Source organism: Hylobates moloch, unplaced genomic scaffold, assembly GCF_009828535.3.
Source record: "Hylobates moloch isolate HMO894 unplaced genomic scaffold, HMol_V3 SCAFFOLD_1, whole genome shotgun sequence".
Lineage (NCBI taxonomy): Eukaryota > Metazoa > Chordata > Mammalia > Primates > Hylobatidae > Hylobates > Hylobates moloch.
The window spans coordinates 58,892,222-58,908,510 of NW_026652276.1; positions in this window are offsets into that span (position 1 = coordinate 58,892,222).

The window sequence follows — 16,289 nt, forward strand, 5'->3', positions numbered from 1 at the left end:
TTGATTAATGTTATAGTTGAAACTATTCTAAACCAACAAACACAATCCGTTAATGTAAATGAACTTTTCTGAGTGTTCTCTTAAGAATCAGCTAATTTAGAGAAAGACCAGTGTCATGTTCTACATTGTTCATCTGTCTTTTAGTGGGCCATTTGTTACAGGAGGTCTGTCAAACCTAAAGCCAGATCCATCTGGAATTTTGAGTCTGGGATTTGAAAAAAAAAATTCCAAATACTATAATCATTATAATAATTAATCACACAAATAGTACTCTGGAATCTACAAAAAGAATGAGTTACAGAAAAACTGAAGAAAAATAAAAAGACCAACCTCAGAGCTCTACTCAATGTCACTATGCCTGGACTCAAAAATAACTGCAGGAGAGCTCATGACCAAGCAAATGACAGCCACATTTGGGGGTGGGAGGAGGCAGTTGGGTTAAGGAAGGCTCTCACATACTTTCACACATACAGCTGGAAGGGGAAATGAAGGAAAAAAGAAGGCTCATTTATTTAGCAAATACTGTATGTCAGGTCTATACTAAGACTATCTTAATCTGTAAATAGCTATCTTAATCAATGTTTACAATAACCTTGTGAGAAAAGTAGGACTAGTTTTAGTATTGATGAGATGAGATGAAAAAACAAAATCACTTACTCAGAGGAGTAGCTATGAGGGACAAAACTGAAGTGGAAACCCAGCTCGATTAAGTCCAGAGCCCTCTGTCTTTTCACCAGTCTATGCTGGGAGAGTTTTTCCTGTACAGGGAGAGTGTGATTTAATGTCATAAGTGTATCTCTAACACCCACTCAAAGGTTGCCGTAAGTTCTTTATCTATTTGGTGGTCCCCCTGAGCCTTGAAATTCTAGAAAAACAAATTAATTTTTCTTTTGGTTACTTAATAATCTCTGATATCATTTTTAAACAGTTAAATATAGACTTTTTTTCCAGTAGCCCCCAAGAATCACGATTTTACACCCAATTGTCACTTAGAAGTGATGGTGCTTTAAAATCAAGCTTTCTCTCTTATCACAACTCACTTAAGTAATACTATACACATAAGACTATTTGTTATTAAAGTAAAAAAGGAAAAAATAAAAAGCTCCATTTTGCAACAGCTTCTCTGTAATAGAAGACCTGTGAATGTGCCACTAGTTAGAAATAATCACAGTATAAACATTTATGCAGCCAACAAACATACGAAAAAAAACCTAATCATCACTGGTCATTAGAAAAATGCAAATCAAAACCACAATGAGATACCATCTCATGCCAGTTAGAATGATGATCATTAAAAAGTCAGGAAACAACAGATGCTGGAGAGGATGTGGAGAAATAGGAACACTTTTACACTGTTGGTGGGAGTGTAAATTACTTCAACCATTGTGAAAGAGTCCTCAAGGATCTAGAACCAGAATTACCATTTGACCCAGCAATCCCATTACTGGGTACCTACCCAAATGATTATAAATTATTCTCCTATAAAGACACATGCACACGTATCAGTACTGTTCACAATAGCAAAGACTTAGAACCAAACCCAATACCTATCAATGATAGACTGGATAAAGAAAATATGGCACATATATGCCATGTAATACTATGCAGCCATAAAAAAGGATGAGTTCATGTCCTTTGCAGGGACATGGATGAAGCTGGAAACTATCATTCTCAGCAATTAACACAGGAACAGAAAACCAAACACCACATGTTCTTACTCATAAGTGGGAGTTGAACAAAGAGAACACAGGGACACAGGGAGGGGAATATCACACACTGGGACTTTTCAGGGGGTGAGGGGCTAGGGGAGGGATAGCATTAGGAGAAATACCTAATTTAGATGACAGATTGATGGGTGCAGCAAACCACCATGTTACGTGTATTCCTATGCAACAAACCTGCATGTTCTGCACATGTATCCCAGAACTTAAAGTATAATAATAAAAAAAAAATACGATCCTGGGGTGGCAAAAAGAAAATTATACACTGGAACCTGTAATTTTACAATGCAGCCAAAATGAAAGTTTCCTTTTCAGGAAAAACTTTTGGGCCATAAGAAGTGATCCACTGTATGAAGTTTCAATTTTGCAAGAGGAGTAAGTTCCAGAGATCTGTACAGCAATAGTACTTCTAGTTAACAATACTGTATTATAAACATTTGCTAAGAAGATAGAACTTATGTTAAGTGTTCTTATTATAAAAAATTAATGAATGAATGAGTGAGTGAATGGATAAATAAAGCAGAAGGAAACTCTTGGAGGTGATGGATAGGTTTACAGCACTGACTGGTGGTTTCGCAGGTGTATGCTTATCTCTAAACTCACTGAGTTTTATACATTAAATATGTCTGGCTTTTTGTATGTCAATCATACCTCAATAAAGTAGTTTAAAAAAAATTAAGCATCTGGTGGCTGTTACTAAAAAAAAAAAAGAAATAATCACAGTAGTTTGAAGATTAAGTTAATGTTAATCTCATTTAGAAGATTAACTTATGTTATTTAAAATGTTATAAGACTAAATATCAATTCAAAAGCACCCCATCCAAACATACTAGAATACTATATCCATTCATTTTAAAGAGCAGAGCACCATTTTAAATTTCTTATACACTTAGTTAAATATGTAATAATAATTACTTGTACTTGCTTTTTAATGTTATATATATACACTAAAATTTCTCAATTTTATTGAATGAGTCATATTGCAATAGATATGAATACAGATAGCTATAACTTTAATGTTCCTCCAAATAAGTTTATATTTGCTAAAGTTTTTCCCTTAGCCCAGCCAAGAAAAGGAAGTAATTACATGTGATACAGTTTTGTGCCCATGGCTCAAACTATTAAGTGCTGAAACTCCTTTTCAATGCCAAATCCAGAATCCTAAACCACAGATCTTGCCAGCATATGTTTCTTTTAAAATAAAACTGGGCAGATCAACAACCTTGAATTTCTCACTTTCCCCTTGACGTTTCATCCCAATCACATCTCAGTGTCCAATTAAATGCTTTCACTTACCATTAGAAGGCCTGATTATTGCCAGCCTTTGCAACAGTGCTTATTGCCATCTGACAGGCCGGCATCAGTTGATCCTAAGAAGGTCCACTTTAATTTGTCATTGTCCTACAGGTTTGATATTCCTTGGATATAAATTCAAGGCAGGAATCCTTAAAACAGTCAGATGGCTTAGCTTAAAGCTGAATGCAGCTGGTATATGGATGTATCAATATGCATAATCACTTCAAATCTGCTCTGTCAGTAGACAGGTAAGCTCTTGCTTCTCTGTGCCAGATACTTGGACGGGCACCAGAACAGCCTTCTTACTCTAAAGCTCCATGGCTTCTTTAAACATCACTGAGCCTTCCTCTCTTCTCAGAGGCGGCCATGACACCTATGCTCAGAAAGCCATCCCAGGAATAAGTCTCCCTTGGTTAAGACCTTCAGCTAGATGTTTTTAAGCATTGGGGAAAGAATGTGCTGAAATCGTATTGCATTAAACAGTATGAAATTAGAGTATTTAGGACCAAGGCAGAAGCAATTCTCCTTTATATTCATGAAGAGATTTTGTTTTATAGCATTTTGCAGATATGATAACATCTGTCTGCATAACCTTCCCACAAGGGATGCCAGTGGGAGGACGATTATACAGATTTTTTACATTGGTAATGGCAAAGAAAGCCACCAGAGAGAGAGCAAGGTTATATTTCTAGTCCCTGGAGAGCTGGTGAAATAACTCAGGTCTTTTGAGTCTTAAGAAAATCTGCTTTCTGGTAGCTAGTGAGCTGGCTTTGCTACTCATTAAAGAGCTTGTTTTAAGGGGATACACTTTTAAAAGCCCATTAAATGCTTTTATATCAATTTGAAGGATTTGAATCAGAAACGAAGGCAGGCTATTAGAAAGTACATGCTGTGTCTACAGCATGGGGAAAGAGATTGTGGTTACCCTGTCAGATCTAAAATTTGCTTAACTTTTAAATTCTTGAGTACTGGAGCTCTCTGCACACTTTGGAATCGACAAATTGAGTCAATTTGTTGTACCTGTGATTTCAAATTGGAGTCATGATATTTAAAGTCTCCCGTCGACAGGGATACAACAATACCCAATCATTCAGTTTCTTAGCACTATTCTAGGCCTTATATGATATTCAAAATACAATAAGTCATCCACCAAGTTTTTGATACTTAGAACAACATGCTATTGTAATACAAATACATGCGCCAAAGCTAAAACAGAAACACATTATTCCCGCCCATCCTACTGTGGTTTCTCAGCTTTTTATGCAACTTAGCGTATAACCTCATATCAAAATTATTTTCCATAATTTATTCATGCTCCTCAGAGAACAGAGGAAACCATAGGTAGAGACACAGACTGTATCTCTAATTAAAGATTCTTTCCTGACAAAGGACAAGTCCTAGCCAAAATTAAAAGGCTTAAGTAGAATTTATTTTTTACTTTCTCTTCCCAATTAACAACCTTCCTTACCTAAGTTGTATGACTTTTTCTAAATGCTTCAAAGCCATATGTAAATAAAGAAAAAGAGGTGATGAGCATTTATAGAATGTAAAAGAATCTCAATTCAGTGCATTATTCCTCCCACCCAGCTTTTCCTAACACCTACCCCCTGCCCTGCGCAGGGCTGAGCCAAAACTAGGCTGCCCCAGTGAGAGTCCATGCCGCATCTACCCACACACATCTCCCCATTTCCATCCCATCAGCCACCACATCCTGTAGTGCATGCCTGTAAAATATTTCTCAATTTTATCTCTTTTTTGCTGGTTTTATTTCATGTCTTTAGCTAATGCTATTTTCATTTCTGGCCTGGAAAACTGCAACATTTTTCTAACAGAAGCCCCTGACTCCAGTCTCATCCTTCAAATCTATGAATTTTCTAAAATAAATTTGTTGGCCAGGCATGATGGCTCGCAGCTATAATCCCGGCACTTTGGGAGGCCGAGATGGAAGGATCACTTGAGGCCAAGAATTTGAGATAATCTGGCCTTGCAACATAGCAAAACCCTGGTGTAAAAATTTTAAAAACAGCTAGGCATGGTGGCATGCACCAGTAGTCCCAACTACTTGGGAGACTGAAGCAGAAGGATCCCTTGAGCCTAAGAGTTTGAGTTTGCAGTCAGCTGTGATCACACCACTGTACTGCAGCCTGAGCAACAGAGTGAGGAGACTCTGACTTTTAAAAAAAGGGTTATCATGTTGGCTTTGCCTAAAATCCTTCAGTATTTCCCATAACCTTCTAGAAGATAATGCTGAAACTTCTTACAGTGGAATCACAAGGCTTTCACTAACTGACCTGCGGGCCACACAAGCCTTGTCTCTCCATGCCTTCAATGCCTAAGTCACTCAATTACTTCCCCTCTTTTCTGTCACTCATGCACGCCTCTGTCAATACTCCCTCCCAGTTAACAGTTATCCTCGAAGACAGTTCACTTTTAAAACTCTGGTGAAGACTTCTCTATCACAGGTGCAATCTTTATTTACTTTCCCATTTTATTAAAATTATTTATAAGTTCCATTCATACAACAAATATTTGTTGAGTTTCTTCTCTGTTCCAGACATCCAGATGTGCCTGAGCTCTGAGCAATAGAATATGAGCAAAACAAACAGACTCTGATCCCATGGGGTTTACAGTTTAGTGGGGCAGACAGACTTTATTAATCAAAGAATCACAAAAGCATATAATTACAAACTGGTGTTATAAAAGAACACTAACTAGAACTACAGAAACCTGAGCAGGAGGGCCTGATCTAGTCTTTAAGGTGAGGGAAGTCCTCTCTGAGGAAATTACACTTGAATAGCTGCAAAAAGGAAAAAGGGAAGGAGATAAGAAGAAAAGAAATGAGGGAGAAAGACAGAAATCCAGTTAAATTCAAGGGCATCCCAAACAGAGAAAAGAACCTGGCTAAAGACCCTGAATCAGAAGAAAGTTAGGGTTAAGCATGTCAGTCCTAACCTATGTACTGGTGCTTAGAAGGTTTCTTTGCTGAAAAATGTTTCTTTGCTGTTTTCCACAAGTACACTCAGTAAAGTGAAAACGTATATATTCTCGTTTAATATGGGGTTCCTGGAGTAAACTAAGTCATATAATAAGGCTTATGGGCTCACTATGACATAACCAATATACTTAGAGGCAAGTCCTGTATACCAGACAACTCATGATTTATCAAAACCTTGATGTAAGTGAAATCAGCAACTTTCTCTTGACCAGGAGCTTCCTGCTCCAGCAAGAAATTATTTTCCAATTACTCTTAAGCAACCCCCCTGAATTTTAAGAAATATTCAGATTTTTATCTCGAATAATACAAATCACGCAACCTTCAACTTCGTTGCATGGATCTGTTCTTATCCAGATTTATAGCATAGAATCCAGATCTAGGAGGCTGTTTAAGAACGGACATGGCCCAGACAGACATCACTAATTGATAACAACCTTCTTTCCCAAAGAGCATAAACTCAGCTTTAAAATCTCTCTCATGGAGCACTCCAATTAAGTACTCTTGATCAACCCAAACTTGTTTTAATTCAAATGTGTTTTGGCATTCCCAATCTATTTCTTCTACCTTAAAGTTGAACTATACAGTTATTAATGGAATTTTTATTATAGTGACTTTTTAAATAAAGGTGTATTTATATTTTCCCTAACAAACCCTGATTCCTCATCCATGTTATAATTAATTAAAAGTAAACAGTTTCTAGTTTCCATTTGGAATACTCTGAAGAATAAACATGATTCAACAGTTCCTGAAAGTAAGCATTAAACTACACCAATGTCTGCTGATGAGAAAGAGTGTAGATGCAACTCTTTGCTCAAAAAGTACAGCAAGAAGGCCTTTTACTCCCTTATCTCTTCTTCTAATGAGCTAGCCCTAAATATAGTACATTTCGAAGTACACTGCAAAGGGGTTTCTGGCTCCCTGTCAGAACAAGACAAGATAGGACCAGACTCCTGAAGAAGTCTTAAGCAACCTGTTAGTATACCAGAGAATGGCCTACCTAACTATACTAGGAAGAGAACATGAGTTTAAAAGCTATGGGGGAAGTCTTCAGCCACAACTTGATCAGGAAGGCAGTACTAGAATGTTTGAACCAGCAAGACAGAGCATTGTCCACTCCAAAATCACCCTAAAAACAAAATCAGTACTGAATTGCCAGCATGACGACAATACTATTTTGTTTATCTTAGCTGTGCCTTGAAAGGACTTTAGAAATGCATCATTTTTCATCTTCCTCTCACTAGCTATGTCTTCCTCTAAATAATTCTCTACACTGTAATCGAAATGATTTTTTAAGATCATGAAGTGTTTCATGCTCATCTCCATTTACAATTCTTTACCTGCTCCCTTTGCTGTCAATATTGCTAAGGCTCATCACACTACACATGATCTGAGCCCTGCTCGCCTCCCCACCTCTTGCTCCTACATCTCTCACTACTCTCTGCTCTCACCATACTGGACCACCTTGAATTCTTCTCCTACTTCTGGATGTTGTCCATCCATTTCCTCTGTCAGGGAGATGGTGCCATCATCCCTAATTCACCTGGCCATCTCTCCAGCTCCTCTGATAAGATCAGGCGACATATCACCTTTCCTAGAAAGGCTTCTTGGACCACCCTAAATTTAGATTCTGTATCATTGCTACATGCTCCCATAGCATCCAGCCCTTTCTTCATCATAGCACTTACACTGCATTGTATTTGGGGTCATTTTTAGACTGTGTTCTTTACTACATTAGAAATCCATGAGGATAGGGATATTATCTGTCTTGTCCATCAAGGAATACCCAGCTCCTAGGACAAGGCCATGCCCATAAAATATGACATGAAAATCACCACATTCTCCAAAATTGAGATACCAACCATTCTTCAGCGAACAAATGAATCTGATTCTCTATCTCACATAACTTTAGAAAATACAGTATCTATTTGGGTTTTCTCCCTAAGTGTTTTTATGGATCTCTGAAGAAACATCCCATAAACCTGCTCCAGTTGCTTCTACTCCCCACAGGCTGTCTTCCTCCCACAATCACCATTACTCATCCTTCATCCTTGGTTGCTTCATATCTGCTCTGGAAGCTGCTGTTCTCCTCTACCACTTGGCTCTCTCCTGGTGTATTTTCATAGCAAAATACCACAAATTTGATGGCTTAAAACAATACCCATTGATTATATCAGTTTCTGTGGGTCAGGATTCCAGATACAGATTAATTGAGTGCTTTGCTCAGAGTCACTCCGGGCTGCTATCACAGTGTCAGCCAGGGCTAAAAATCTCAGTTGAGTCTTAGCATATACCTGCAAGCTCCCTGGATCTTGGCTTTATGACTGAGAGCTATGTTTTCTTGCTTGCTGTTGGCCAGAGACTTCTCTCAGCTGGGAGTTGTTTTCAGGCCCTTGCTATTTAGCCTCCTCCTCTCACAGCATGGCAGCTTACTCCTTTATGGCCAGGAGGAGAATACCTGCTGCTGCTTCTTGTCTTTTTCCTTTAAAGGCTCACCCAAGATAGGTCAGGATGGCCCATAAGACCTCCCTTTTGGTTAACTTCAACTTAGTGAATTAGGGTACTATATTATATGTGCAGAATCCTTTTTGCCTTGTGAAATAACATAATCACAAGAGTGATATCCCATCATATTCATGAAGTTACCCCGCATTCAAGGGAAGACTACATAAGACATAAATGCCAGGAAGCAGGAATCTTGAGAGACGTCTTATAATTCTTCCAAACACACCTGGAAAGAGAAAATTCCTTCAGTTCTACAAAATACAGATAGGAGCTGGCTGTGGTATTTAAAATAAAACATTAACAAACTTTTGAGTATAGCCAAAGGAATGGCAACTTAGAAAACTTAAAACTGAATTTGACCATCAATACCCATAGAATTCAAAGATCATGGCCTTCTACAAAAGACCACCTTTCAGTGAGGCCAGACTACTTGCCCACTAGGAAGGGCTTTTGAGCATCTCTCCCATCCAGATTCCAGCATTTTTTGCCTTAGCCAAACTGAGGCCAGGGTAGAGCAATAAAAACTAAGTTTTCTACTTACCCCTATTTTCTTCCCACACCTAGTGCTTATAATAATCTTCTGAGAGTACACCCACTTTTTGAAAACAGAATCTGTTTCCAAGTGTGGAATTCTAGCTTCACTTCTTAGAACAACAGGAAAAATAAACTGCTGACAATTTATTATTGAGAACTATTATTGACAGTTAATACTGAAAGCAGTCTTGTCTAAAGCACCTCATCATACCAGACTTCCAGGTCTGGGTAAGCATCCCCTCCCAGGTGCTCCCACAGCATTCTAGATTCCTCCTCAGAATACTTTTCCCAAGAAATGCTAGAATACCTGCTGGTTGTCTACATCCTACCTGTAACTTCATAAGGACAAGAACCATATCTGCTTTGCTCTTTAAATAATATTTTACCACAGAACCATAGGGCAGTTCCAGCCTGTAAATACACATTAGAATCTCCTGGGAAATTTCGTTCCTTCATTTGTTTGTTCCCATATTTGTTTGCTTTTAGTACCAATGTGCGAGCCTCACCTCAACTGGATTAGAATCTCTGAGAGTGGATTTTGGAAAATAATTTTTGTTAAACTATTTTATTTCACATGCTCAAAAGACTGCATGTCAGCAGAAGTGACTCCACTTCAGGCTGCAGGTCAACAGATTGGTTTTAGTGGTCCTGATCCATATCTCCTCTTGGAGCCCAGGCTGGTAAAGTGGTTATCTAGAGAACCTCAAAGCAGAGGTTAAAAAAAACTTTTAGAATTTTCTCTTTCAGATAAAATCGAGTAACAGGGATTATATTTACCCTTCTGCCTGAAACAACCCCAAAAATGGACGAAGTATAGGAAACAATGGTTTTCAAGAACACTGGACATCAGGAAATGAAGGATGGTGATCCCTGATAGAAGAGAACACAAACAAGCTGAGCTCTACAATTGCCTCATTTAAGTGCTGCAGTGTAAGAAGGGGGAACCCAGGAAAGAACCCATTTGACTCCGACTTGAGGAAATGGAGCATCATCTACAATGAAGCTACTAGAATAAACAGATGAGTCTAGCAAAGTTGCATGATATAAGATGCAAAAATCAGTTGTATATCTACATAGTAGCAACAAACAACCAAAAATGGAAACAGAATATCATACCAACTATAATTGCCTAAAAAAGGAAATACAAATAAATCTGATAAAAGATGTGCAACACCAGTATACTAAAAACTAAAAAAAAGGACCAAAAAATTGAAAAGTATACCAATATCAAAAGAGCCAATATTTATAAGATGGTAATTTTCTCCATTTTCTCCACACTGATTCATGAGTTCAAGGTATTTACAAATAAAATCACAGCAGGCTTTTAAATTAAATATTTAAACTGACTCTAAAATTCATATGGAAAAGCAAAGGACCTAAAACAGTTAAAACTACTTGGCAAAGAGAACAATAATTTGGAGAATTTATAATACCTCATTTTAAAACCACAATAATCGTGACAGTGTGGTTTTAGCACAAATAACAAACAAACAGATCAATGGAACAGTCCATAAATAGAGCCTCATATACATGAGCAACTGATTATCTACAAAGATGTAAAGTAATTCAGTGGAAAAAGGATAATATTTCCGACAAATGACACAAGAAATATTGGATATTCAGATAAAGACATTGAACTTTGACTTATACTTTGTACCATTTACAAAAATTACATCAAGTTCATCGCAAACCTAGATGTAAAACCAAAAACAATAAAACATATAGAAGGAAACATAGAAGAAAGCAATTTTTTTTTTTTTTTTTTTTTGAGACAGAGTCTCATTCTGTCACCAGGCTGGAGTGCAGTGATGCGACCTTGGCTCACTGCAACATTCACCTCCTGGGTTCAAGCAATTCCTCTGCCTCAGCCTCCTGAGTAACTGGGACTACAGGTGTGCACCACCATGCCCAGCTAATTTTTTGTATTTTAGTAGAGACGGGGTTTCACCATGTTGGCCAGGATGGTCACGATCTCCTGACCTCATAATCCACCCACCTCATCCTCCCAAAAAGTTTCTTGATTACAACAAGAAAAGTACAATTCATAAAAGAACAAATTGATTAATTGGACTTCATTAAAATTAGTCATTTTTGTTCTTTGAAATAACATTGTTTAAAAATGAAAAGGGAAGCTACATACTGGGAGAAGAGAATTTCAAATCATACATCTAATAAAGCACTTGGATCCAGAGTATATCAAGAACTTTCAAAATTCAATTAGAAGAAAACAAAAAAAAATCAATACATCATAGGTAAAAGATTTGATAGACATTTTATAAAAGGAAAAATACACATGACAAATAAACCCATGAAAAGATGTTCAAAGTCATTTGTCATTTGAGAAATAAAAATTAAAACTCGTTGAGATACCACTAAATCCTAATGGAATGGTTAAAATTTAAGAATACTGACAATACCAAGTGTTGACAAGAATGTGGAGGAAATGGATCTTCCATACAATAATGGTGGAAGTGTATAATATTGCAACTACTTTGGAAAACAGTTTGGCAGTTTCTTTAAAAATTAAACACACATCTACCATAAGATTCAGTTATTCCTCTCCTAGGAATTCATCCAAAAGAAAACAACTGTTCATACAGAGGCTGTTACATAGATGTCATCTCAGCTTTCATTGTGAGAACAGCCCAAATGTCCATCAATAAGTTAATGGATAAACAAGCTGTTCTATATCCATACAGAATAGAATGCAAAGGAATAAACTTTTGATATACACTACAATATGGATGGACTCAAAAATAATTATGCTGAACAAAAGAAACAAGAAAAAAGAGAATGCCTACTATATAATTCCATTTATATAAAATTCAAAAAATGTGAACTAATCTATAGTGAAAGAAAGCAGACCAGTTTTTGCCTAGGTATGGAGGAAATCAGTCAAGAATAAGAGGAGAAAGATTTTTAGGGAGGCACTAAGAAACTTTTGAGGCTGTTGTGTATGTTCATTATCTTGATTGTGAAAATGATATCAAGTTAAATGTTTTAAATATGTACAATTTATTGATTGTCAGTTTTACCTCAAAATAGCTATTTTGTTGGAAAGAAGAAGAAACAAAAGAAAATGGAGAAAATCCACTGCTGCCCTCTCAATATAAAAACTAATTAATTAATAATTGCTAACATAGAAATCTATATTCAGTGAAAAATGGTTATCAGAAATTTAGAAGAAATAAAAATATTGTCAGACAAAAGCTAAGACTTTATCACCAACAGAGCAGGACAAATAGGAACTAAATAACAAAAGGAAAATTCACTTAGAAAGAACCTCAGAGAGAGACATGCAAAGAAATAAAGATCAATAAAAACTACAAATAGGTAAATCCAAATGAATATTAAATGTAAAACAAAATAAGGTCTCACTGAATTTAAAATGTATATAGAAGAAAGACAAAAATGACAAGTGAGTCAGCAAAAACTAAATTGAATAACAGTTCTTTGCATTGTCTAGGAAGAATTAAAAAAATACTGATTGGTATTTTACTTTGGAAAATCAGTAATACATATTCAATAGTGGTTGCCTTTGTGGGCAGAGAGGAGACACAATAGAACTTCTGAAGTAGTGGCAATATTCATCTCTTGACCTGGATGACAGTTATGGATATTTGCTTTGAAATAAATCATTGAGCTTTGTAATGAACCATATTTGCTTTGTAATGAATTAGATTTGTTTTAGGTATTTTTTGCATATGTATTTTATATTTTATACTTAAATGTTTTAAAACTCTGAGGAAAAAAAAAATTCCGAAGAGTAAGTCCAACTCCCAAACATTTTTCAAGCCTCTGCTCACATCCCGTTGCCCAAAGTGTATCATATGGTGTAGCCCAAAGTCCAGAGTTGGAAAGTACACTTCACTATTCGCTAGGCCAGGGATTGGCAAACTTCTTCTGTAAAAAGCAAATACAAACTGTTTTAAGTTTTGCAGGCCACATACAGTTCTTCTGCATATTTCGTCTCTTTTTAAACCCTTTAAAAATGTAAAAACCATTATTAGCTGAAGAATTTACAAAATAAAAAGCTGCAGTTAGAGCTGACCCAGTTAGGTTTGGCCACAGATTGCTAACCACTGCATTAGGCCAGGATAATATGACTATAGAAAGCTTTAGAAAGTGGGACCAATAATTTAATCTACTGCACTTTACCTCCTTGTTTACAGCTATTCATATCTACTGCTATGGTCTGATTTTGCCTTTCAAAATTCTTGTGTTGGAAACTTAATTCCCAATGCAATAATGTTGGGAGGTGAAGCCTAAAGGGAGATGTTTAAGTCATGAGGGCTCTGCCCTTCTGAATGAATTAATGCCCTTATAAGAAGGGTTTGGGCATTGGGCTTGCTCTCTTTTGCTCTTCTACCATGTGAGGACACAAGGTTCATCTTCGTTGCCCTTCTACCTTCTGCCATGAGAGGACTAGCAAGAAGGTCCTTAACAGACACCAGATGCCAGAAGCTTGATCATGGACTTTCTAGCCAACAAAACTATGAGAAATAAATTTCTGCTCTTTATAAATTATGTAGTCTGTGGTATTCTGTCCATCTGCAGCATAAATAGGCCCTACTATGAGCAAAATACATTCATCCTAAGACACTCAAAAATTCACCCCAGCACAACATCAAACTAAAATCCTGATCTACATCAGCTCCGAATGTGGCCACTCTTGATCTGTATAGGAAGTAAAAAGACAAGTTCTACCATGGTGTCAAAAGGGACAAGGTCACTGCAGTATACACTGCCACACAAAAAGGGGAAGAATGACAGGCATACTTTAATCACTGGTCTCTGGAAATTTTGAAATTATATTGGGCAGTTATTGTCAGGCCTTCTTCTGTAAAGGAAAGAAATTTCCTTTGATAAGACTCTGGTTCTACTCCATGTAAATGGGTCAGTGCCTTTCTGGGAAAGGTGGATTTTTTTTTTTTTTCTCATGGTAGCCATCAGAATCTCCCACAAGGCAATCTTAGTCATGCAAGCACATTTATTTTCTGCTACTATGCCATTTGTCAAAGCAAGTCGCATGGCCAAGTCAAAAGTCAAAAAGAAGAGTACATTACTGTACATCTACCTTGAAGGCTTAACAAGCATATGGTTCCATAATACTACAACAAATGAGTGAAGCCTTAGGGTCAATAACATAATCTTCCGAAAGGACCCTGTTTTATAATATAACGGCATAAAAGTTTGACCTCTCATCATTCCACATTGAGGCTGTCATTTGGGAATAAATTAGATCCCAAATCAGGGTCAACTGGATATAAACATAAATATTTTCATTTATAACAATGAATATTAAACTTTAACAAATATTTGAAGTCAATAAATAATATTTTTAAAGTAATTGCTAATAAATTTTATTCTGAAAGAATGTCTAGTAGTTAAAAAGGAGCACTTAATGTCAAGAAATAATATACCTATACTGAAACCAATTTATGTGAAAATGGATTTTAGTTGATTCAATGCACATTATAAGCTGACATTGTAATGAGCCTTCCGAAAACCTAATGGAGTTAGGCCACATTTTAAAAGTAGACTACCCAACTCAGGGGATACCATCACTATTCTTTTGACTGTTCAGACTGCATTTTATAAAATATGTTCCATTCTGAGAGCCACATTTTAAGAAAAACATTGATGAAATGAAATGCGTCTATAGTAAGGTGCCCAAGACAATGAAGGGTCTTGGAATAATGCCATATAATAAACATTTAAAGAAATTTGGAAAGTTCACTTAGAAAAGAAAAAGGAAAAATATCTTGAAATGTTTCCAGGCTGTCATTTGGAAGAGGAAATAGACTTGTTCATTGTTGCTATAGATCAAGGGTTGGCCAACTTTTTCTGTAATAGACCAGCTAGAAAGTAAATATTTAGGCCTTGCAGGCTGTGTAGTCTCTGCGCAACCGTGCACTTTACCATTGTAACAGAACGCAGTCACAGACAAACTAATGTGCATGAATGTATTCAATAAAACCTTATTTTTAGACATTGAAATTTGAATGTTACAATGATAGTCTTTCCATTTTTTCCAACAGTTTAAAATTTTTAAAAATATTTTTAGTTCACAGACTATACAAAAAGGCCAACTTTGGCCCATATGCAAAGTATGCGAACCTCTGCTATAGATGACAGCATAAGACATTGGGTCCCAGTTACAAGAAAGCAAGTATCAGCAAAAAAAATAAAAATAAAAAATCATAATTAAAAAAACATAATGAGTTGCTACGCAGATGCTATTGACTCCCTGCCCCAACATCCTTTTGGCTTGCCATTGAGTTCAATGGACAGTTCCTCTGCAAACTGATAACTGTCCATGTTAAATACCCTCTACTGGGCTACTCTGCCTGAGAACTTTCTCCAGAATCACAGGAGTTAGCAAAGCCCATCTACAGGGGAGCCTGGGAATGCTGAAGATCAAATTCTACCTGATCAGTGTCAGTCAATGAGGGCGAGGAGAGGAGGAATAAATACCTCGGCTTTCCCACCTTGGTGGAAAAATTCTAAGGTGGGTTCCACACTGTTTATCAGGGAATCCCTGTTGTAACTAAGCCCCAGTTGCCTACAGTGATAACACTCTCTAATGAAAACTATACTGGCTCTCCCCACTTTTATGCCTCACTTTGTTCACTCTCTCACTTGGACTTCTAAGGACGACTATTCCTTAAGGCCTTATCTCAGATTCTGCTTTCTGCAAACCCAAATTTAAACAGAGGTGTCAGTTTGTGGTAATAAACATACCTTTAAGGACAAGATGATCACTTGCTATCAAAATCATGGAAGGGCTTTTCAAGTTAGACCGGTGGTTCTCAATTGATTTTGCCCCTATGTGACATTTGGTCTGAAAATATTTTTATTGTCGCAACTGGCCCTACCTCTACCTGGCACCCAGTGAGTGGAGGAAAGAGATGCTGCTAAACATCCCACAAGACATGGAACAGTCCCACATGACAAAGAATTATCCAGTCCAATGTCTTCAGTTAACGCTGAGTTTGAAAAACCCTTGAGTTAGGCTGAAGATCTATCCAAATGGCCTCTAAAGTCCTGTAACTACTCTAAAAGTCTATGATTTTTAAGAAATCACACTCACGTTCTTAGCCCAAATGAGCTTCAAGAGATTCATAATACCTTGTAAATTAGGTGCAGAATTTTTTGCCTGTGCCTATTTTTGTGGAGAGAGTGTCCACAGCATTCATAAATTTCTCTAAGGGGTCTGTAACCCATAAAGGTTAAGAACC